Genomic DNA, 25,235 nt, shown 5'->3' with positions numbered 1-25,235 from the left:
CTCGGACGGAAACAAGCAAGCGTGCCGGGGAGGCGGGGGGAGGCGGGGGGTTTCGAGGGGGTTCACCCGGCGAAACGGAGCCCGTCACTGTCCCCAGATCGTTTTCATCGCCCGCAGCGCCTGCCTCAATCCCGTAGGAAGGATTACGCCGCTTAAATACCCGTATGTCCGGGGGTAGGACATGCAAATACTGGTTGCCAACTCTCATTGGCCTTTTTTCATAGTCCAGAGGTGAATATCGGCGCTCAAGAGAGACCCCTAGTGTCGAGAGAGCGACAGAAGGGGAACTACCTAATGCACCTTTAACATGGTCAATGTCACAATTTTGCTAATTTTATTAGTGGTCTACAGACCTGCATATTCATTTTAAGCCATAATGTTTATTTGTTTTACATTTTCAAAATTCTAAAACTTTATTTCAAGTTTTAAATTAGATTTTGAATCCAAGATTTTCAATGTGGTCTCAGACTATTGGACATTATTGTACATATACTGGATATTTCAAAGAGCAATTACTGATCTAATGCTTTGGCAGAATCATATGAGAATGACAAACTTGGGCTCTTGCAACAGAATCATCCAAAGTCTCTCTTTTGAAAAGCATACAAATGCATGATGTACTGAGCTGGGGTGATTCCCAGCTATGATCATGTATACAGAGATGGGGGGGGGGGCAGCTGAACAGCTCCTCATGCAGAAACACACATCGGAATCCCCACAGCCAAGCTCCAGGCAGAGGAAGGCAAGTGATAGAAACAGAGAGCTACAGCAGCAGGAGAATGAGATGAGGAAATATTTGCCATCTCAGTTCAAGGCTCCAAAGGCTGTTAACCTGTTAAGAAAATATTCATTTTCTTTTCCTTATATCTCTTCCTCTCCTCTTTCATCTAGCTTCCTCTGGGTGTGCAAACGTCAGACAGTGGCATTGCCATCTCTCTTTCTCTCTCTCTCTCTCCTTCTGTCTTTACAAGGCCTGCTGCATGCTGCAGAAGCCAAGGCACAGAGCTCCCAACCATACGCTACAGTGGACCCTCCATTCCCTCCCTGAGTGAATCATGCAAAGTGCAAGAGAGAGAGAGAGAGAAAGAAGGAAGTGATGGAAAGAGGCAGTTGAGGGGGCGGTAATTCCTGAAGCCATGACCTACCCTTTGGTACAGTGCCAAAACCTTCATGCAGATGTGAAGCAGGCACAAATAATAAAAGTTAATTAAGAAAGATCTTGATTGATGCTTAAAATGTCCACAACTTTTCCTATTTATCATTATCAAGATTTTAATAAAAAATTATATTAATAATATATATATACAATAAAATATATATACACACACACTCACCTAAAGGATTATTAGGATTATTAGTATTACCGTACTAATACTGTGTTTGACCCCCTTTCGCCTTCAGAACTGCCTTAATTCTACGTGGCATTGATTCAACAAGGTGCTGAAAGCATTCTTTAGAAATGTTGGCCCATATTGATAGGATAGCATCTTGCAGTTGATGGAGATTTGTGGGATGCATATCCAGGGCACGAAGCTCCCGTTCCACCACATCCCAAAGATGCTCTATTGGGTTGAGATCTGGTGACTGTGGGGGCCATTTTAGTACAGTGAACTCATTGTCATGTTCAAGAAACCAATTTGAAATGATTCGAGCTTTGTGACATGGTGCATTATCCTGCTGGAAGTAGCCATCAGAGGATGGGTACATGGTGGCCATAAAGGGATGGACATGGTCAGAAACAATGCTCAGGTAGGCCGTGGCATTTAAACGATGCCCAATTGGCACTAAGGGGCCTAAAGTGTGCCAAGAAAACATCCCCCACACCATTACACCACCACCACCAGCCTGCACAGTGGTAACAAGGCATGATGGATCCATGTTCTCATTCTGTTTACGCCAAATTCTGACTCTACCATCTAAATGTCTCAACAGAAATCGAGACTCATCAGACCAGGCAACATTTTTCCAGTCTTCAACTGTCCAATTTTGGTGAGCTCTTGCAAATTGTAGCCTCATTTTCCTATTTGTAGTGGAGATGAGTGGTACCCGGTGGGGTCTTCTGCTGTTGTAGCCCATCCACCTCAAGGTTGTGCGTGTTGTGGCTTCACAAATGCTTTGCTGCATACCTCGGTTGTAACGAGTGGTTATTTCAGGCAAAGTTGCTCTTCTATCAGCTTGAATCAGTCGGCCCATTCTCCTCTGACCTCTAGCATCAACAAGGCATTGTCGCCCACAGGACTGCTGTATACTGGATGTTTTTCCCTTTTCACACCATTCTTTGTAAACCCTAGAAATGGTTGTGCGTGAAAATCCCAGTAACTGAGCAGATTGTGAAATACTCAGACCGGCCCGTCTGGCACCAACAATCATGCCACGCTCAAAATTGCTTAAATCACCTTTCTTTCCCATTCTGACATTCAGTTTGGAGTTCAGGAGATTGTCTTGACCAGGACCACACCCCTAAATGCATTGAAGCAACTGAGAAATTGAACAGGTGTTCCTAATAATCTTTTAGGTGAGTATATATATATATATATATATATATGTGTGTGTGTGTGTGTGTGTGTGTGTGTGTGTGTGTGAATGTATTAGGTAAAGTTATTAATTCATTAATTGTAAATTAATAAAATATAAATTAATTGTTACATGTACAAATATACCTTGCAGTGTCTCAATTAAAGGAATGTTGAGTACAAACTGAGCTCAATTTACTGCATTTGTGGCATAATGTTAATTACCACATAATAATTTTGACTCGCTCCTCATTTATTAAAAAAACAAACAAACAAAAAAAGCAAAAATTGTGATTACATTGAGGCACTTACAATGAAAGTGAATGGAGCCAGTCCTTAAATGCTAAAATACACATTGTTTTAAAAGTATAGCCACAACACAAAAATATTATATACAGAATGTTAAAGGGATAGTTCATCTAAAACTCATCAATTACTCACCCTCATGCCATCCCAGATGTGTATGACCAGAACTTTGAAGGTCCATAAAGGCTGCATAAAAGACTCCAGTGGTAAAATGTATATCTACAGAAGCTATATGGCTGATCAATATTTAAGTCCTTTTCTACTGTAAATCTCCACTTTCACATTATTCGCCTTTTGTTTTTGGTGATCCGCACTTTTTGTGCACATCGCCACCTACTGGACAGAGGAGAATTTATATTTAAAAAATGACATGTATATTTTATATGTTTTCATATGTCATATGCATCTGGGATTTGCATGTGTGTGAGTAAATGAGAAGATAATTTTTCATTTTGGGTTAACTATCCCTATAACATGATTTCAGTGTGATAAAATAATTTGCTAACCTTATCTGTATAAAGTTCTATCAAGTATTGTAACTTGTCATGACACTGCAACCCTGAAATCCTGGTATTGGATATAACTTTACACAAATTACATTAGCAATTTTTATCACACTAAAATCATGTGAACATAAGTATTGTTTACGTTTTGTGGCTATACATTTGATACAATTCTATGTTTCTGAAGTAACCACAATTTTTGCTTTTAAAAAAATAACAAATTTTAATTAAATTATTAAATGAATAATTAAATATCATTATTTTTGTAGTAATCAACACTATGCCACAAATGCTGTTGATTGAGCTTAACTTGTATTGAACCCGCAATATTCTTTTAATATGAGGTCATACAAGCTGCATGCATAATAATTATAAAACAATTAGCAAAATGCTGTTTAATATAGATTTAGATGATAATAGCATGCAACACCACAGGACATGTCAGCTTTCCAGATGCATTTTTTATACCTAGATACTGGTGTGTGCATGGTGATACATAAGTAAGCCCTTTCTTTTGCCATCTGCTGTAAATCAGTAATGCTTAGGGGAGAATGGTGTCCCATTGTATCTGAGAAACCCTGCAGTCTGTCAGATACCTCTGCTTGCAAACATGACTAGGTATAAAATGAAGCAGGATGTAGCTTTTGTCGCACTCTAAGAGTGAGGTTTACACACCGCACAGAGCTGTGAGTGTAATGGATATGAAGCATCATACCACAAAGCTTTTAAACTGCCGGTGAAATTTTGGGAATCTATATGAATGGGGACAGTGAATATAGTGCATATACTGTATACATTACAGAATAATAGAAACACTGATGAAAAGAAAATTAAAAGCATAAAACGCTCAATTTAAAACATGATATTAGGTCTAAATTATTCTGCAAAATACCTAACCAAACATTAAAATATACTTTGGGCATATCCAATATAAATATACTGCAGGCACATAAACATTCCAGGGCCACTTTCCAATTTCAGCTCATTGTAAGTCTCAATTAAATAATATTAATTATTTAATTATAATCTCAAATGAAAATAATTCATAAATAAATGCAATTTTACACATTTTGGTAAAGTATATATAAATCAAGCCTATAATGTTTTCAAGAAAACAACTGTGATTTGTGATATTTCAGAAAAAGAAAAGAAGGATGTTGTATGGTGTGGGAAGTTGAGCAATGTGGGAGTCATTCTCCAGTGTTAGAAGTCTAGGAGAAGTCTACTATTTATATTTACTTTTATTTTCACAATGCTTCCTTGCAAGGTAGTGTATATATTTTATTGGTCAGGATTACTTTAGTTTACAACACATGTCAAGTACTGAAGCAAAACCGTAAATTGCAAATAAGAAAATGGTACTAATAACATTGTAGTGCCACTGACCCTTATTACTGAAACTGTTGGGCCAACAATAAATCCTAACAGTTATGATCTAGCACTTGCATTGCACAAAGACAGTAACGTACTTTGAGAGAATATGGACAGCTGACGCATAACATGGAAATTTATATCAACATTAAGAATGTAGGTTAAAATGTATCAGGGAAAGTGTATATTTAGTTCCAGTGACTTTTACGTATTTTTAAATTTTGTTTTTACAACTATAGGAATATTAAATTCACAATTTTCAATTACCCCTTTTCTTTTTGCAGTTCACATACAAATAAATATTCCTGCTGTTTAAAAAAAATTACTTATTAAAATTACAATTTCCATGTAATCTCTCAATAATTCTAAAGTCATAAAATACATATGTATATAATAATTATACAAGGATTATAAAATTGTTCTTTAAGTACAGCATGTCACACTGTAGGTTTGAAACGTTATGCCAATATGAGTGAATAAAAGATCTGATTACATCTGATTCAAATTCCCTGATTGTCAACATCCCTCTGGAAACTAAAGAGAATATCTTCCCTGAAGGTGTTTTGTTTTTTTGTTGCTCTCTCTCTCTCTCTTCCATACGGAGTCACGCAGGCGCAACTCTAAAAAAGGAATTAACAAGCAGAGGAGGAATAAATATTAATCCCAGGTTTTAGTTTAAGTGCAGTGATTCATTCTGTTTTGACAACTGGCACGCAGAAATCAATTGTGGAAATTGCTTTTCAGGTTAACTGAGGGCACAATCTTATTCCCTGGCCAATCATGCCCCTTATATATGACTTTGGCATAATGCTGCAGGTATTAAGAAATTAGGCAAGTGATTAGAAATAATTTATTGATGGAATTTTTATCTAGATTTTAAATATTGCTTGTATATGTTTTTATTTATTTTCACACTTAGAGGTATGTTGCATATGCTAAAGTGTTTAAGTGTAAACACTGTCTCTCTGTGGCACTGTCAAAACATTGCTCTGTTGTTTTGAGAAACCTACGTCTAATTTGAAAATACACGCTTCAACTTTTAAATAAAAAACTAAGTGCTCAAAAGCACAATGATAATTTCTCATGGCTCGCCCAATGAGGATCTCAACCAGTATGCCACACCACCCTTGGGATGCACAATAAAGATAAACAAGCAAACAAACAGTGCACACGCAAAGATCAGCATACGTTCAGAAAAGTTTACTCAAAGGAATATTCCGGGTTAAATACAAGTTTAGCTCAATTGACAGAATTTGTGACTTGTCCCTCTTATTCTTTTAAAAAGAGCAAAATGTGTGTTGCAGTGAGGCACTTACAATGGAATTGAATGGGGCCAATCCATACACTTTAAAATACTCACTGTTTCAAAAGTATAATCACAAGACGTAAACAATACACGTGTGTGGCAGGGCAGAGACCGGGGCAGGGTAATGATCCTGCACACCCGGCCCCTAATCAGGCTAATCAAGCCTCAGAGAGGAATAAAGGCCGACATTGCAGTGGGAAAGAGAGAGAGATTTACGGACAGCTGTACGATAAATTGTGTTTGTCTTTTTGTTTAAGTTTCATATTAAAATATTATTTATATTGTCAAGTCTGTTCTTGCCTCCTCCTTTCCCTTTAACCCATTTACACTGGTGCCAAAATCCAGAAAGGAGGAGGGATGCGCCATAGTAGAGTCTTCGCCACTACCATCCACCCCAACAGAGCAGCCACGGCCATCCGCCGGAGGACGGAGTAGACCGGCCGCCTGGAAGCGGAAGAACGGCCACCGACCGCGAGGGGAGGAGGGGTTCCCAACCAACCGCCTGGAGCGGTTACCGCTGCCAGGGGCGGGGGAGACCCCTACCATCCACCAAAAATGAGGCGGAGCATTCCATATGCCAGGGGCCAGAGGTCTGCCTCCGATCCGTCCAGGGAGGCACGGCTGTCGTCCATTAGAGGGTGGAGGAGTGGCCGAGGACCAAGCTACGGCGTATCGGAGAACTGGCAAGTGTTTTTTTTCTCTCTCTCTTCCACTGCTGCTCCGTGTTGGCCTTTCCCTCTATTTTTAAAATGTTTTGTTAATTTGGCATGATCACCGTTACGGCGTGCAGGTGCCACACATTTTTTTTGTTTCCCTCCCCTTGTCCCCTCCCTCATCCAGGTAGATGGGGATGACCTGCCGGCAGACGGTGCGGAAGGCACGCCCCTCCCAAGGGAGAACGAGGGAGGAATGTGGCAGGGTGGAGGGCGGGGCCGGGTCATGATTCCGCACACCTGGCCCTTAATCAGGCTAATCAAGCCTCAGAGAGGGATAAGTGCGCCAGAGAGAGACCTGCAGTGCAACAGAGAGAGAGAGATTTATGGACAGCTGTCTGACACCTTTGTGTGTTTGTCTTTTTGTTTCAATTTTATATTAAACTATTATTTATATTGTCAAGCCAGTTCTCGCCTCCTCCTTTCCATTAATCTCTTTACAGCCTGTTAACATGATTTTAGTGTGATAACATTGCACAGAAATTATTGGTAAGCAATGTTATATACTGTACACTATTACAACTTGGTTGGCATGGCGATGTAATGCCGAAAACTCTAATACAACCATAAAAACAACAATTTAAAGCTTAAATAATGCATGAGTTTTAACAGAAACATGCATGTACATACTTTTATACAATTATAAGCTTCACATTTCTGACTTTAAACCCTCTACAAATTGGCCCTATTCACTTCCATTGTAAGTGCCTTACTATAACCTTGATTTTTGCTTTTTATAAAGAAAGGAGGAACTATTTGAGATGAATTCTTGTGGTAATCAACATTTTGCCATAAATGCTGTAGACTGAGCTTAACTTGAATTGAACCCAGAATATTCATTAAACAAGTGATATCAGCAGTCACTTTTCACCAAACAATGATAAGAATTATAGACAAACATCAAGCAGGAACATATTAGGCTGGAGCTTATGCTTCCTGTCCTTGTCTAACTTCTGAGATAGGGATCTGGAAAGGAGCTGACCTCCTGCTTTAAATCACTCTTACGGTCGATGCAATGGAGACGAGCAGAATGGCCAGCTACAAGATCACTGTCTGAGTCTAATTCTATTAGTGGACAAGCCAGGTCTCGGCCCTTTTGATATAGCCCTCATCTACTTACCGACCCATTTCAGCATTCTTACAGAGAAACACTGGCTCTGTTCCATAATCTAAGAGCTACCTTCAGAGCCAGCATTTTAAGGCATCATAGGTGCACTCCCTCCTAACATATGCTGCATTCAAAGTTATCTCGTTCAAGCCATACTCTGAGGCAGCATCACATGTATCCCTTGTGGAGAACACAATCACAGAATGCACTGCAACAAACTCAGTGAAAATATACACTGGCGGCCATAAATTTGGAATAATTTACAGATTTTGCTCTTATGGTAAGAAATTGGTACTTTTATTCACCAAAGTAGCATTCAAATGATCACAAAGTATAGTCAGGAAAAAAAAAACTTCAGAACTTCTTAAACTACTTCATTACAACAATGACATCTTTGCAGATCCTTGGCATTCTAGTTGTCAGTTTGTCCAGATACTCAAGTGACATTTCACCCCATGCTTCCTGTAGCACTTGCCATTGATGTGGCTGTCTTGTCCCCCACTTCTCACGCACCTTACAGTCTAGCTGATCCCACAAATGCTCAATGGGGTTAAGATCCATAAAACTCTTTTCCAATTATCAGTTGTACAATGTCTGTGTTTCTTTGCCCACTCTAACCATAATTTTTTTGTTTGTTGTTGTTTTAAAAGTGTCTTTTACTTTGCAATTCTTCCTATAAGGCCTTGCAACCCTGAGTATTTCTCTTTACTGTTGTACATGAAACTTGTGTTGAGCAGGTAGAATTCAATGAAGCTGTCAGCTGAGGACATGTGAGGTGTCTGTTTCTGAAGAGTCTCTGATGTACTAATCATCTTGTTTAGTTGTACATCTGGCCTTCCAAATCTCTTTCTGTCCTTGTTACAGCCAGTTGTCCTTTGTCTTTGAAGACTGTAGTGTACACCTTTGTATGAAATATTCGTTTTTTTTGGCAGTTTCAAGCATTGTACAGTATAGCCTTCATTCTTCCAAACAATGATTGAAAGATGAGTTTCTAGCGAAAGCTGTATCTTTTTTGCCATTTTTGACCTAACATTGACCTTAAGACATGCCAGTCTATTGCATACTCTGGCAACTCAAAAACAAACACAAAGACAATGTTAAGCTTCATTTAACAAATCAAAATAGCTTTATCAATTATCAATTTAGCATGATTACTCAAGAATAAGGTGTTGGATTGATGGCTGCTGTAAATGGGGTCTGTCTAGATTTGATCAAAAATAGATTTTTTCAAATAGTGATTGTGCTGTTTTTTTACATCAGTAATGTCCTGAGTATACTTTGTGATCAGCTGAATTTCCACTTTGGTGAATTAAAGTACCAATTTCCTTCAGAAACAGATAAATCTGTACATTAATCCAAACTTTTGGCCGCTAGTGTCATTTCAAGATGATGGACAATGTGAGTGAAATCTTGATTGTAAATTTTATAATTCAATACAAAAAATATAAATCTATTTAAAATCTTGTTTTACACATTAAAGTGATAGTACACCCAAAGATAAAAATTCTGTCATTTACTCACCCTAATGCCATCCCAGATGTGTATGACTTCTTACTTCTGCTGAACACAATTGTAGATTTTTAGAGGAATATTTCAGCTCTGTAGGTCCATACAATGCAATTGAATGGTGGCCAGCCCTTTCAAGCTTCAAAAATCACATAAAGGCAGCATAAAAGTAATCCATATGACTCCGGTCGTTTACTATATGTCTTCTGAAGCGATGCAATCGTTTGAGTAGAGATTTATCAATATTTAAACCCTTTTTTACAATAAATCTCCACTTTCACTTTCAGAATGTGAAAGTGGACTGTGGTCAAACGTCTGTCCGGAGAGAGAAAATGGTAAGGGCTCTTGCACCTGAGCTAGATTATGTTTAACACCTGTTTCTAATTCCAGTGAGCATGGGGAGAGCAGCATATAAGCAACCACACCATCAACAGAGAGGAGAGAGAGAGGCCACGGTGCTTCTGAAGTTGTTGCGTTTAATCTATTGTGTTTGTGAAACTGATGTGTTTAAGTAACTACGTGCCTGTGAAGTTGATGAGTTTGTGAGGTTGTAAAGCACTGAAGTGGCTGATTAAAGTCTCACCTGAGCCTAGAAAACCTGCATCCCTGTGTTCTCCTTCCCTTCTGCTGTAAAGTGTCACATGGTCATAAAAAATGACTTAAATATGTATCTGTTTCTCAACCACACATATCATATCACTTCTTAAGATATGGATTTAACAACTGGAGTATTATGAATTACTTTTTTGCTGCCTTTATGTAATTTTTGGAGCTTGAAAGGGCTTGCCACCATTCACTTGCATTGTATGAACCAACAAAGCTGAAATATTCCTCTAAAAATCTTAATTTGTGTTCAGCAGAAGAAAGTCATACACATCTGGAATGGAATGAGGGTGAGAAGATGATAAGAGAATTTTCATTTTTGGGTGAACTATCCTTTTTAGTACACAGCCTTATACCTTTCTCTTTTTGTCAAATAGTTTTTTGCTTCAAATCGAAGTTTGTAATGTTGTCATTCATCTTGGAGCTGGATCCAAGACAGCTGAAAATTAGGCAGGCACTGTTGCCCCCTATTGTGAGTATCTCATGCAGAGCACTATTTGATTGAGTTGCTGCCTATGTAAAGCATTCCAAATTGCTCATTCATGAGGTTCCATCTCTGTTAGGATGCTGCTTAAGAAGACAGTGGCAAATGTAAGCAGTACTCATCAAGGCAGCTCACTAGGTTTTGGAACAGACCCACTTGTGTGTTCCTTTCATTCAAATACATTCTCCAATGAAATATACTTTGGTTTAGCTAATTAAATAGATGCACCTCTCTCCCGACTGTTATTACTCTGTATTAATTACTTGCTTTTGTCATTATACTGATGACTGTTATTTTCATGAAACCAATTACGCTACAGCCAGGCTTTTCCATGGCCTTCTATTCACCACATGACAGGCATCTCCATGGAGATGGAGAGGGCGGATCCTAAGCAGTGGTATATGTGAGACACTTCCTCTAGAGACCTGAGGTCATTCCTCACCACAGGTTCACTCTCGGTGCTGTCTATCAGAGACGGTCGCCTAGCAACCAGCCATAGGACTCCCTCTGCAATGACTGTCACACCAAATTCGTCTGGCTCTCACTATCAATGATGGCTCATAACTGAAGCTTATAAATGAAGAGGTGTGATCGTTTATAAACTGGAAGAAAGCCAGTCTTGGCAGACTAGATGTTCCTGTTTCTCCTTTCAGTTAAAGGACTTAAGGCAGGTTTGCAAAAGAAAAACAAATGTGACTGCATTCGCAGATCACTATTATTTTAAGTTTAATGCCATAGAAAATGTACTTCTTTCACCATTCACTTTCATTGCATCTGACTCAGTCATCCCCATTGATTTTGAGTTCATCATACAATAAAAATGAATGGTGACTGGCGCTTTTTCACGTCCACACTAATTCAGTTTAAATTTAAAAACCCAGCTTTCATGTGGTTAAGTGTTTTCAAAAATCTCGTTTTTTGGCGGTGGAAAACTCTGTTCTAATGTAGATGAGTGGCGTAAATGTAGGGAAACCAATGAGTTTTAAAACTAAGTAAATGGATTAGTCTGGACGTGGCCTTATATTCTGCCTAACATTCTGTCATACAGGTTTGGAACTACATGATGATGAGTAAATTACATCTTTGGGTGAAGTATCTCTTTAAGCAGAGGTTCTGCCACATTGTTGTTTGATCACTGTCTGAGTCTTTATTAGGATTAGAAACTCTATTAGGGGACATGGTAACCCAAGCCATTGTTGTTTGAATGTATGTACATAAAGTATATAATGTATGCACTGTATAAATAAAGTATTTTAATAACTTTGCCATGTAATTGTCAAAAAGTATGTATATACAATAATATGGATCTATAAGCATGTTATTATAGGCCCTGCTTAAAATGCAACACTCAGTTTTATACAATATTTAATGGAGGTCTTTGTTCCATCTTTCTATCCATCAAGGGGTCCTTGGCCTGGTCTAAGCAACACACATACCCACTGTATTTCGAAGTATTCAATATTATGAGTGTGCTCTTACACACAGACATATAATACATGAATACATGTTCTCCCCTACCTATTACATTTTTTAAGTGAATAATTGATGGTACAATTTACCTACTACTGTGGAACTGTTGACGTCAGAGCACTGCTTGCTGTTAATACAGAAGAAGTCAAACTTTGGTGCAAAAAACTTTAAAATAACAGCACTGCAATATTTCAGGTTTTCAGATTTAAAGACCCCATCAAATGTCTTGACGAGAAGTTTTCTTTCATGTGCTAATGTATTTCCTATTTTAAAACAGAACGTTTTTCTAAGCCAATGGATGAAATTACTCTGATGTCACACTGCAGGCAACCATACTTCCAGCAGTGGATTTTGAGCAGTAGATTTCAACGGTAGATATGGGCAGCACTGCAGTTTTAATCATCTTTTAATTATTTATATAAAGTAATAATGTTTGTTGATGTTAAATAAAGTTGTTATACGGGGACCCGGGTAGCTCAGCGAGTATTGACGCTGACTACCCCCTGGAGTTGTGATTTTGAATGCATGCTGAGTGCTGAATAACTCCAGCAAGGTCTCCTAAGCAACCAAACTGGCCCGGTTGCTAAGGAGGATAGAGTCACATGAGGTAACCGGTTCTCATTCTCAATGGAGTGCATGGTAAATTGTGCATGGATCACATAGAGTAGCATGAGTCTCCACAAGCTGGGAGTCTCCGCGGTATGATGCGCAGATTGACTGTCTCAGAAGCTGAGGCAACTGAGACTTGTGCTCTGCCACCTGGATTGAGGTGAGTAACCGCGCCACCATGAGGACCTACTAAGTACTTGGAATTGGGCATTCCACATTGGGAGAAAAGGGGATAACATTTTTTTTTTTTTTTTTTTAAGTCTTTATAAAGGGATATCTGTGGTTTAAATATAATAAATATTTCCAGGTTCTTTCTGAATTATCGGAAAAACAAGTTTTAGCTTAATTTAATAGGCCTGTATGATTATGAGGGATGTCATAAAATATCGATCTATCGAATATTGATTTGCACGTTATTTTACATAAATATTTTTGAGGCATCAATATATTAACATTAGCCAACATTTAAATTAGAAGCCTAATTTGTGTGCTTTTCAATGTGTAATAGCTTTATAAATAACATGTACTGAAGCCGGTCACTGGAAGGAAAGACACAGCAGCAGTCCAAACTAGGCTGTGGTGGATCACTATACACACAAATGTTACAAAGGTTTTTGTACTTCTTCAAAAATGAACTTTGTGACGTTGATAAGTTTGCAGGTTAGTGTATGAAACTGGTGTAACTGTGCAAACTGGAAATTAGAAATGGCGACGTTTATAATGAAATTGATCCAGCTTTGAATAAGTTTCATTTAAGCTGTCAAACCACCAAAAAAAGGTATACTAGTAACTGAAAATAAATTGTGTTGGCTCTATGAAAGATACATATGCACAATTTCATCCATTGATGGGAGTAAATAATCTTTGTCCTTTAATAATGATTTGGGTCGAATTTAATGGAAAGCTAAGCTCGTTACATTCAGTAGCGCTGCAAAATGTACAGCCTCTGAAGTTGTAGCTCATCGTTTGTCATTGGCGGTGCACGTAATAAAACATAATTGTTTTGAATTATAAAATGTACCATATCTTCCACCAGATGCGCCCGGTGGGCTAACCCCTTTAATTTACCCTGCCGCTCATACTTTACTAAAGTTGTGTAGAGAAATATGTTTGAAAAGATAAAGAATATTGTCAATGAGAATCCTTATTTATTTCTAAGGGAAACAATCCCGATATATATCTTCCATTGGAAAATCTTCCAACTATTGATGCATGAAAAATGCATCAATCCCAAGCCTAATGATTATTTATGAATACACATACTTCACACATTTCTAAAGCCTGATAAAGGGGGCAGTGATGGCTCAGCAGTTAAAGCTCTGGTCACTGAACAGAAGGCCAGGGGTCCAAGCCCCAGCATCACCAAGATGCCACTGTTGGGCCCTTGAGCAAGGCCGTTGACCCTATCTGCTCCAGGGGTGCTGTATCATGGCTGACCCAGTGCTCTGACCCCAGATTAGCTGGGATATGTGAAAAAATAATTTCACTGTATATGTTCCAAATGTATGTGTGACAAAAAAATAAAGGCTTCTTCTAAATGTGGCATATACAGTGTAAATAAAAACTACCATCAGACATACAATATCCATCTTTACCACTTAAATTATTAACCCACATACATTAATAATACTATTTGACTTTAATATTATCATATTCCATGTTCACTTTATAACAGCCTTTTAACAACTGTTACTTAAGGCATTCAAAATGAATGCAAAATATAAAACCTTTGGAGCTTGAATTTGGAAATTTAAAACCATTTGAGACCAGAGTTTCATCATAAAAAGTTCAAATCTAACATCAGCCACTGCAAGCTAATTGAGGAGATGCGATAACAATGATGGTGATCTGTGAAATTTCATAATTTATGTCAAATCCTGAGTTTTTCCAAATCCAACGATCCTGATGGAAATGTAAAGAAGCCCAAATCTCCAATCATCTGAAGGAAACAGGGTGTTTCAAACCACAAACAACATTTTTGGGTCACTTTCAGCAAAGCGCCCATTGAACGCAGCTCTTTCTAGCTGCCAAAAGAACCTTAAAGTGGTGGTGAGGTGGGTTTTTTTGTTTGTAAACAGTAACTTAATCTATAGCCTTTAATGTATGTCACAACTTGGAAACTTAATTTTCTACTGGTATTAAGGGTAGTGACATTCCCAATCAAGAATGCATTGTATTGGACATAGATTTGTATATGCCACTGAGTGCAAGATGAGTCATCAATATTCTTGTTCAATTTTCCTAAAGAGAAAGACTGTATATTTGAAATGTGCAGATCTGCTAAAAGTTATTTTTGTCAAATGTAGGAATACGCTAGCATATAGATCAGCTTTAAAGCTAACAGACATTGAATAAAAGTCACAAAAGTACTATTTTAACATCCTGCATGTTATGCATTCACTGCAGTTCCTGTATGGTTATAAAGTGTGTTGTAGAGGGCATACTTTCTCAACAGTGCTCAAGCTCAGTTAAATTTGTGCATGTCACTTCCCATCTCCATTCAGTGGGAATAAATTGATCTGTTGCAACTGAGGCTTGTAACAAAAGCCATTATTATGGTCTGTCAGTTTTCCATTACCAACATGTCCTCCCTCACCAGTGGGCTGGTTGTCAGAGCAACAGCTCTGTAGACACTTTAGGGACTTCCTGTATATTTTATCTCACAGGTCTGCAGAACAATTTCCAGAACACATATCATACTAAAAGTAGTCTTAGCCTCAGGCGGCACACCCACAGACAACCCAAAGTCTGTTCACTGACCTTCTTCAGCACATTTCACAAAAACTGAAAAGCACTTCCACGATATAGCAAGCACTAATCTGATTGGCTGGTTTTATGAAATAAAAAAAAAAAATAAACAAATAGGCACTGCCTGCTATTTTTTCTGTATGTTCAATGTACAACTGTTCATGAAAACTGCCACAGTATTATTTAATATGTCCCATGGTGGTTTATCATTATGGTATATCTCAGAATACCCACCCATAAGTGATATGTAGAAACAAAACAAGCGGTGATTGATCACTTTAAACATCAGTCAGGTGGCTCTTCCTGTCTAAGCAGCCGGGTCTTGGTCAAAATAAGCTGTAATACTAACTAGACCTTTTGCCATTTAGTCAAAGGTCTGGCTACTTTAAACTAGGGCAGATACATTTTAGACAGTATGCTGGAATTCACAAGTGTGATTTGTATCTACTACACAGCAAATAAGGTAAAGAAGAAGACTAACTTACAAGGGATCTCTGCTGCTGTTTCTGCTGTCTGAGGGTCGCTAGCTCTAGTTTCAGAGATCTGTTCTTCTCCTCTAGGAGGCGACAGCGATTCACATGGTGGGACGTGTGAGAGGCCAGGTGCAAAGGTAAAGCCTCCTGTTTCAGCTGCAGGGGAAGAGAGCAGACAGAGAGAGCAGTGACTTACTCAGAACACTTTAAGGATGAACACAGTTTCAGTAGGAGAAGCACGATTATACACTACATGGCCAAAAGTATGTGTACACCGAAATACCACACCCATATGTGCTTATCGAACATTTTATTTCAAAAGCATGGGCATTAAGGTGTTAGTCTTCCTTTTGGTGTTACACTACAACAGCTTTCATTCTTCTTGGAAGGCTTTCTACTAGATGTTGGAAGGAACTTGGCTGCAGTCTGGCTTGAAGTTGGCATTCCAATTCATCCCAAAGTTGTTCAATGTAGTGTTGTCAAAAATACCGGTACTCTGGTACCAAGTCGGTACTCAAACAAAACAAAAAAGTACGATACCAGAATTTCTGAAGGTACCGGATCTACCTGGTTCCCAATCAGAGTCGGGAACTTTCGAATGCTCACAACAAGCAAAAGTGACGACAAGCAAAGTAGCTGCTGCTGCGGAGTCTCAACTTAATCTTAAGTGGAAAAAGCCAGGTTTGGAAATTCTTTGGATTTGAGGCTGATGAAAAGGGAAACATCATAGATCAGCAAAAACCTATTTGTAAACGGTGCTTTCACAATTTTCTGACGAAAGGAGGAAACACATCAAACTTAATAAAGCACCTGAAAGACAGACACTCTGATTTATTCAAGCAAATAAAGCAGGTTTTAAAAGCATATTATCATTTGCATTAGGGCTGAAACATTTAGGCGACAACGTCGAAAATAAAAAATTGTTGAGAACATTTTTCGTTGTCTAATAATAGTCGTTTGATCTCATTTAACGTAACATGAAATCACATTAAACTGTAATGATGAAGCGTGAGAGCATCACTGCAGTTCACGCCTGACGGAGGAGAAGAATTACACAGATCATTGTCTAGATGCACTCTAAACTTTCACAGCTTCATCTTATGTAGATCCCAACGTATTAGGGAATTATTAAAAAAAATAAATAAAATAAAAATTCAGAAGCACTCTCATTGTGGAATAAGCAGAGCCGGAGCTCTTTAAAGGAAACCTGCGTTACATCTTAAATGCAGTTATTTTAATGTGTTATAGCTTTATTAAAGTTCAAATAATACAGAAGCAGCTCATGTTAATAACTATAGAAACTCAGAAACTGGCATTTCTCTGTGTGGTCGGTGCCTCTTCTATGAGTTGCATGAATGTCCCGATCTAAGGGGGAGAGATTGAAACTGCACCCGGCTGAGAGAGACTCTGCCTCGGGGACGCTCATCCCTCGAGCGCGGACACTTAATGCAGCTAGATTAGAACGTGATGGCTCGAGACTTATTTAATCATAATATATGCCACTGTGCATTTCTTATCGTGAAGAAATTTGTCAATATGCAGCTTTATTAATATGAGAGCATTTGCACATTAATTTGGAAATTGTTTTTTATTCATTCTATTGTACGCTTGTTTATTTAGTTTTTTTTTTTAGAACTTAGTAAAAACTTTTTACCAAGTTGAAAAGTTGAAGCAAATCTTATATAAGTGTTCAAAAATACTTTAAGCATACATTGTACAGTTTTGTTATTATTCAAAAATAATATATTTAACTTAGTGTTGCTCAATGGTATATTTTTGTTCTTAGTTCAGCTGTTAATTTGTTAACTTTGTAAATAAAAGAGTGTTGTTCAGTAACCTGTTTTTGTGTTTTGCTTTGATACCGAAAATGGTATCGAGTACCGTGAAATTTCACTGGTATTGGTACCAACTACTGAAATTTTGGTACCGTGACAACACTAGTTCAATGGGGTTCTTGGTAGGGTTGCACCAGCTGTGCGTAAGGTATCATGTAAGTTGGGATGTAAAGTTCACACTAAGAGGTTAGTAACTACTAGTAGGTTTGTAACTAAGTCAGTGCTTCATATGGTTGCACCACTTGTTCTTCAGGCAAGACTTAACCTGTAGGTCGTAAGCTCTCCGTAATGTGTAGTCTGTACATTTCAATATGATCTTGTTACGCTTGATGTTCAAACCTTGTTTGCTCACGTAACTGTCAGCTGTAATAAATTATATCCCCATTAAAATATGATACATAATAAAAGTAGATTGTATAAATAGTCTATTTGCCCTGTATAAATATTCATTTTAATATCATATATATAATTTTTTTTGTTGTTGTTGTTGAAACATGACACCGGGTAATACATCCTGAAAACTGCTCCGTTTGATCGGTTTCATGCTGAAGATCCACATAAAAGTATGTTTTTTTTCTCTCTCGTAAATGTAAATGAGTGTAAATGTCAACATCATACTGTATGTAGAAAGGATTGAAGACTGTCACACAAAACATGAGCTCATTGATTTCATAAAATATCAGTATGCTTTTTTATTTCATCCGTTACTCCTGGTCAGAGGCTTCCGTAAATATTTAGTTTATACGTAGGGTTACATCCTACCTAAGTTTAATGGTGCAACGCTCAAATATTTAGTTTTGTGTAAATTGTGACTTAGTGCCCATTTACACCACAACTAGGCTAAGTTGTAACGTACATATAGCTGGTGCAAACAGCCCCAGGTCTAGAGTCAAGTTCTACCACACCAGACTCAGTAAACCATTTCTTTATGGACCTTAATTTGTGCCCAAGGCCACTGTCATGCTGGAACAAACAAATGTACATTTCTTTCTACTAAAAATGTATGTCTAATGAGATTGCATGGCTAAATGCTTGACTTTACTGTATGTACCTGTTAGTAATAATTACAAATCAAAGAGCCAAACCTATTAATTGCAAAGGGGTGTCCACACATACAGTACTTTTAGCCATGTAGTGTATTTATACTGAGGAAGTACTTTAATGACTCTAGGTAAAATCAATGTTTGTGATGTTACTTGTACATTTAACAGCTAACAATTCTTCCTCCACTTCTAATCACGCCCAGTTTATTAAGTGTTTACTACTTTTCACTAATACTTCCTGATCCGTGCCAAACAGGAACACCAGCACATACTGTAGTGTGCTGCAATGAAACTGAACCTCTTCCATGGAAGGGATCTTATGTCAAACCAAACCATCCCCATACACATTATTATCACCTACACATAATGTCTCTCTGACAATAGAAAGAAGTGTTCACAAAGAGAACTCTATTGCCATACATTTCTGATGTTTTACTCTTCACCTTTCAAGATATTACTCGTTAAGAGAAAAATCTATTTGTTACAGTGCTGACTGTATGTTTACACAGAAATGAATAGTGAATGTGTTATTACATTTAAATATCACTAATATATTATAATGACTGAGCTGAATAGTTTCAAGTTTAATACCAAAATTCAATACTTTTATATGTGAGTTTTGTGGCTTTTAGTCTATGTATATTAGTTTTGAAATATTTGCCTTTAGCATTTTAAATTTCCTGTGTTTCTCTTCCGGGAAAACAGACCCAAAATGTTGATGACTCATCTTGCACTACACAGACTTTTGTCCAGTCAAATGCTCTTAAAAGACAATGCCACTCCCCAATAACACCTCCATAATTAAAAGCTACAGGAAGAGCCCTTCAATATGTCCTGGCCAAACTTCCTGTTCCAATAAGAAATTCGCCAGGAAGTCTGAACTCGCTAAGTGATTTTATTAGTGTTTTAAGAGTCAAGATAATTGCATTACATCTGTTTTTAGACTTTGTGGGACATTACAGAAAAGAATTGGACAATTATTCATTATATTATTGCTAAGTAACACTGAACCACGATAAATGTCAGATGTTACCATATGTACAACAGAAATTTTTTGTATCAGGCAAAAGAATACAGATGAGTAAGCTCAATTAAGGTTTCCAATGTCCAATCAAAGCTGTGAACCACTGTGTCCTCTATATAGATGTGTATTGTATGTTACCGGTATGACATCAGCAGCAGGTGCTACAGTATCTGGACAGTTCATGCTGTGAGCTCATCATCTAGCCTGTGACTAGAAAGTACTGACTCATGGGAACTGCCTGCTCTGTTTATCTTTCTATGCATTAGACATCTCAGATACTTTTTTTGCTAGTGCTAGATGTTGAGCACATGGTAACAAAAATCCATTACTTGGCAGTTACCTAAGAAGCATCGCTTTGTAATAGTTGCCTACTTTGAAAGTAAGATATAGCAAAGATGTGTCACATGTCACATGACAACATAATAAAAGATACCGTATTCTAATTGTCATTATATATTTCTTACCATTTCTCCATCAATCTATTTTCCCTCAAAGCCATTTATGATGAACAGCTCATAACGCATTGTAAAGTTAAAAAAAAAAAATGTCCTTTGTCCTGAAACTTTGTCAATATGGATATTTCTGAAGTTCAGTTCAAAGTGACAAAAAATGTGAATGTTAAACAAAGAATATTATGGGATTATTGGACTTGACTTTATTACACTTCCTAGCGCTTTGCGCATGCACAGAGATGGCGCTAGGAAGTGTAATCAAGCTTGAAATCATGATTGGCAAGGACACTGCAGATGTAAATATTTATAGTGAAAAAAGAGTTATATTATGGTCTGCTCTCAACAAAAACCAGTTGGATCATTTCAGAATACTTGGATGATGGATCAAATGGATTAAACCACTTGAGTTGTATAGATTACTTTTGTGCTGCCTTTATGTGCTTTTTGGAGCTTTACATTTTGGGTCACCATTGACTTGCATTGACCTACAGAGCTGAGATATTTTCTAAAAATCTTTGTGTTCTGCAGAAGAAAAAAATTCAGACATCTGGGATGGCATGAGGTTAAATAAAAGATGAGAGAATTTTAATTTTGGGGTGAACAATTTTTTTAAATCAACTGCAGGCCTTTTGGTCTGTACTACCGATGCCAAAAACCCAACAGTTCCCAATCACACACAGCGCTCATCCATGTTTCAAAGCTCCCCCTTCTGTTTTTTTGTGAGCATGTGTGTCTGTGTTTTTTACTGGGGGATTTTACATAATCTCAGAAAACAGTCTGGTGTATCAGAGTGGTAATACTACCAATTGCAAGGCAGTGTGTCTGCCAGGTCTCCAGCTGGCTTGCATGCCACACTACATTAGCAGACTCAGTCACAGCCAGTCAACCTACTGCCCCACCAGTACCAACCCAGCCTGGGCTTTGGCCAGCATAGCTACAGGAACATGGATTGGCTAACCACATAGTTCAATATCTCTCCAACTTATCATCTAACAAGTCAAAAGCCTCCATGCAGGACAGAGGCATTAAGCAGGGAGCTAATTAGCCATTAGGCCAACAAATCAAGCAGGACATCAGCCCACCACACAAAAAGAAACATCCATTTAGATATAGAACTGCATAGTGGCAGGATTAAATCAGAAAATGAACTGGAAGGAGACTTCTAACTCAAGCTGTGCATCTACAGTCCTGAGAACAGGGTGACTGTACTAGGAGTGAAAAAATGGCCACAGTGCATACACATGGACACATATGTAATGTGTAAATGACACTGTTGTTTAGAGCAGTGGTTCTCAACTGGTTTTGCTTCAGGACCCAGCGTTTATGTTGGACATCAACACTGCTGAAAAGACCAACTTAACAAATTGGCAATTTCCATGCTAGACTTGGCTGGTTTAGAGCTGCTTTAACTGATGAACCAGCATAACAAAGCTGGTGAAGCTGGTCTACCAGTATGGTTTTTCTGCTAATGCTGGTTATCCAAGGAAGTCTTGTTTAAGTCAAAAAGCCTTGGGGCATCCCAACAAAGTACCAAATCATAACACATATTAATGGTAGTTTGAGACACATTTTCTTTTATCTTTGCATTGTTTTGTTCATGGTTTTCAAGGAAGAGGGCATGTCAACAATGTCTTTGTGGGTATTTGTCAACATATGCCAACTATTTAAATGTGCTCACCTAAACCGCCTTCTCATATGCAGCGCTGGGAAATCCAAATCACTGAAGTGAATCGGTTCTTTCAGACAGTTCGTGTAATATTTAGCGTAGGGAACTCCAATTAATTTTAGTCAGTTGGTTTGTTCAGACAATTCATGTAAATAAACTAGTTCACATAAATGTAGTGAATCATTCACTCAAGGTACTTTGCCAGATGTCACTGTCTTCTTTTTTGAAGTGAAATATATAGTTAATTGCTGCTGTTTATCTCTATTTCGGCTCAGTTATATAAAAGGTGTTTTCTATCTTTATTAGTTTATATCAAGTATAAAGTTATATGGTCAATTAATGTTGTAACCCAAAAAAATACATTCACTGTCACCGAGCAATTTATTAGGAACACTATGGTCCTAATAAATTTCAAGATGTGGTCTTCTGCTGTTGTAGCCCATCCACCTCAAGGTGACATGTTGTGCATACTGAGATGCTATTCTGCTCACTACAATTGTACAGAGTGGTTTTCTTTAATTACAGTAACCTGTCAGATTGACCCAGTATGGCCATTCTCCATTGACCTCTCTCAACAACAAGGAATTTCCGTCCGCAGAACTGGATGGATTTTTATTTTTTTTTGCACCATTTGGAGTAAACTGCATTAACTCAATCACTTGAATGTTGTGCAATAAACTCCCATATCAGCAGTTACAGAAATACTCAAACCAGCCCGTCTAGCACCAACAATCATGCCACTGTCGAAGTCACTGTGATCACATTTTTCCCCATTCTGATGGTTGATGTGAGCATGAACTGAAGCTCCTGACCCATATCTTTATGATTTTATGCCTTGCACTGTTGCCACATAATTGGCTGATCAGATAATTGCATGAATATGCTCAATTAGTGTATATATGTACTTTCAATAAGAACTAAATCATATAATCTGATTATATTTATTTTAAAAATGTTTTTCTTTAAATAGCTTGTATGTTATAAGATACTTTTTGTAGAAACTTGTATTGTAGCTAACTTTACTTTAAAACAAGTAGCTTGACTGTAGTTTAACTACTTTATGTCATGAGAATTTTGTAGCTTGTAAAGCTACAGTTTGAAAGTAGCCTCCCCAACACTGGAAAAATTTGTGCCAAAATATTGTAGAATTTGACTGGACGCACATCCATTGACTTCTTTCTAATACCTTTTAAAAGTTGTCTATTTTGCTGTCCTACATTTGATAAATAGAATGATGTTAGTTGAATTATATTATTTGCATTTAGGATCGTCTTTTACCTGCTTTCCACAAACCCTTTCAAAACAGACATGCAATCAATTTTGTCTCAACCTATCAGTAGCCAACCACTGGATTAGAGTTCCTTTACACCTAAGCATGACCTTGACCAGCTATGTTCTGTGATGTCCACACATAAATCCCCATAATGTACACACACTCCTGCACAACTCATATCCTCAAGTTGTTCATGAATAAGGTGTCTGCAGCATGCAAACTTCCTGTAGAGCAGTAGCACTAAGCAACAAGACATTCACAATCCACCACCTGACTCCAGATGCTGCCGGGTTAAATGTCTCTCTATACATCTGGATCACACCATATCCTGTAAGATGCTCTCCTTGCAATCCAGTATACCAGACCATGCTCTGTTCTGAGCCAAGGAGGGGCGACGTGTAGGTACAGCACAGTATTACACACACATTATCTCTGCTGCTGCTACCTAGTACATATTAAACATGATGTGTGTGTGTGTGTGTATGTGTGTTTACTGTACCTTAGAGATAGCCGCTTTCCCCTCTCTGTCTCTCTCTTCCTCAACGCTACCACTCCGTAATAAAACCGGCTGCCAGGAGTGGCATGGATTGAGGCAGTGACGACACGTCTTTAGTGTGTGTTTGTGTGTGGCTTGTGGGCGTGCATGCATTCATGTCGCTGCAGAAGGTCTCAGTTGGAATTGGAGACAGACAGCGTGAGAGCATCTTCCAGGCTCAATGAGATTGGTGCAACAGAACTGTGCGTTCTGTTTTTCGTTTACTCTCACTCTCCCTCCGTCTCACACATGCTCATAAAGAATGCGCATGCTCTCTGGTAGGCGGTCTTGCACTCTCATACATTGTGCGCACACAGTTTCTCTCTCTCTCTCTCTCTCTTTCTCCGTCTTGCACTCACATACGGAGTGCAATGAAGTGGAGAGCCACTTCCATCACTGAGGTGTAAATCATATTCCTTTTTCATGCATGGCCTTTCTTACACTTTAATGCCTGACTCCCGACCTCACCCACACAATATTTCTTATGTCCAGTGAAGGGACCTGATTCAGACCTGTTTCTTTTCATATACTGTGACCACTGTGGCTTTGCAGGACTGTAACCACAATAGGGATATGCAAAATCAGTGATCGAACAACAGGAATTTTAAGGACCATGCGGATAGTTCACCCAAAAATATTTCAACTTTCTTCTTTTCTATGTGGAACACAAAAGTGATGTTATGCAAAATGTTAGTCTTAGTCACCATTCACTTTCATTGCATCAATTTTTCATACAATAAGTGACTGGTGACAGAGGTTGTTGGTCTCTAAAATTCAGCCCTTAAAGGAATATTCCAGGTTCATTACAAGTTAATTATTAATTGACAGCATTTGTGGCATAATGTTGATTACCACAAAAAAAATAATCATTTTGACTCATCCCTCCTTTTCTCTTAAAAAAAGAGCAAAAAACATGGTTACAGTGAGGCCCTTCCAATGGAAGAGATTGGGACCAAATTTTAGAGGGTTTAAGCAGAAATGTGAGGCTTATCATTTCTATTATAACTTGTGAATTATTTGAGCTGTAAAGTTGTTAAAATAGTTGTTTATGCAGGATTACAAGGTTTTCAACTGTAATATTGTCATGGCAATGAAGTTGTAAAATTGGACATAACTTTAAACAGAAAAGGCCAGTAAGCAATTTTATCAGGCTAAAATCATATTATCATATGCGTATTGTTTACGTGTTGTGGCTATACTTTTGAAAAAGTGAGTATTTTAAAGTTTACTGATTGGCCTCATTCACTTCCATTGTAAGAGTCTCACTGTAACCCAGATTTGCTTTTTTAAAGAAAAGGTGGGACAAGTCGAAATATTTTTTTGCAGAATACAACATAATGCCACAAATGCTGTCGTTTGAGCTTAAAATTGCTGTAGGACATTTCATGGGAAAAATGAGAAGAAAAATAAAAAAATAAATAAATGTCCTACTCTCAGAAAGATATTAATGATATAAGTTCTCCGACAGCTCTAGACTAACAAAAACGTGTCCGCGGACAATGACGCGATTTGGAAAGAGGGGGCGTGGCTAATCCAACGGCTCAATCAGGTAGTAGTACGGCTGAAAATCACTTACAGCTCCTTTAATTTGAGTTTAAATATTCCTTTAAAGGGGTCATGAAGTGCTTTTTTATTATTATTATTTTATTACCTTCCTGAGGCCCAATGATAATGTTATCAAAGTTTATTTTGCA

The 25,235-nt window shown here is 38.0% G+C and overlaps 1 protein-coding gene across 1 annotated transcript in view; it reads right to left on the bottom strand.

The window, feature by feature from the left end:
• Positions 1–23,623, bottom strand: part of LOC127628221 (RIMS-binding protein 2-like) — a 103,566-nt gene extending 79,943 nt beyond the window's left edge. Inside the window, exons 1-2 of the mRNA XM_052104983.1 lie at positions 23,506–23,623; positions 15,726–15,869 (exon numbers count right to left, since the gene is read on the bottom strand). The gene's annotated coding sequence lies outside the window, so the exon portion shown is untranslated. The remainder of the gene's footprint in view (positions 1–15,725; positions 15,870–23,505) is intronic.
• Positions 23,624–25,235: the final 1,612 nt, after the last annotated feature.

Source organism: Xyrauchen texanus, chromosome 34, assembly GCF_025860055.1.
Source record: "Xyrauchen texanus isolate HMW12.3.18 chromosome 34, RBS_HiC_50CHRs, whole genome shotgun sequence".
NCBI lineage: Eukaryota > Metazoa > Chordata > Actinopteri > Cypriniformes > Catostomidae > Xyrauchen > Xyrauchen texanus.
This window is presented reverse-complemented; position numbering and strand designations above follow the sequence as displayed.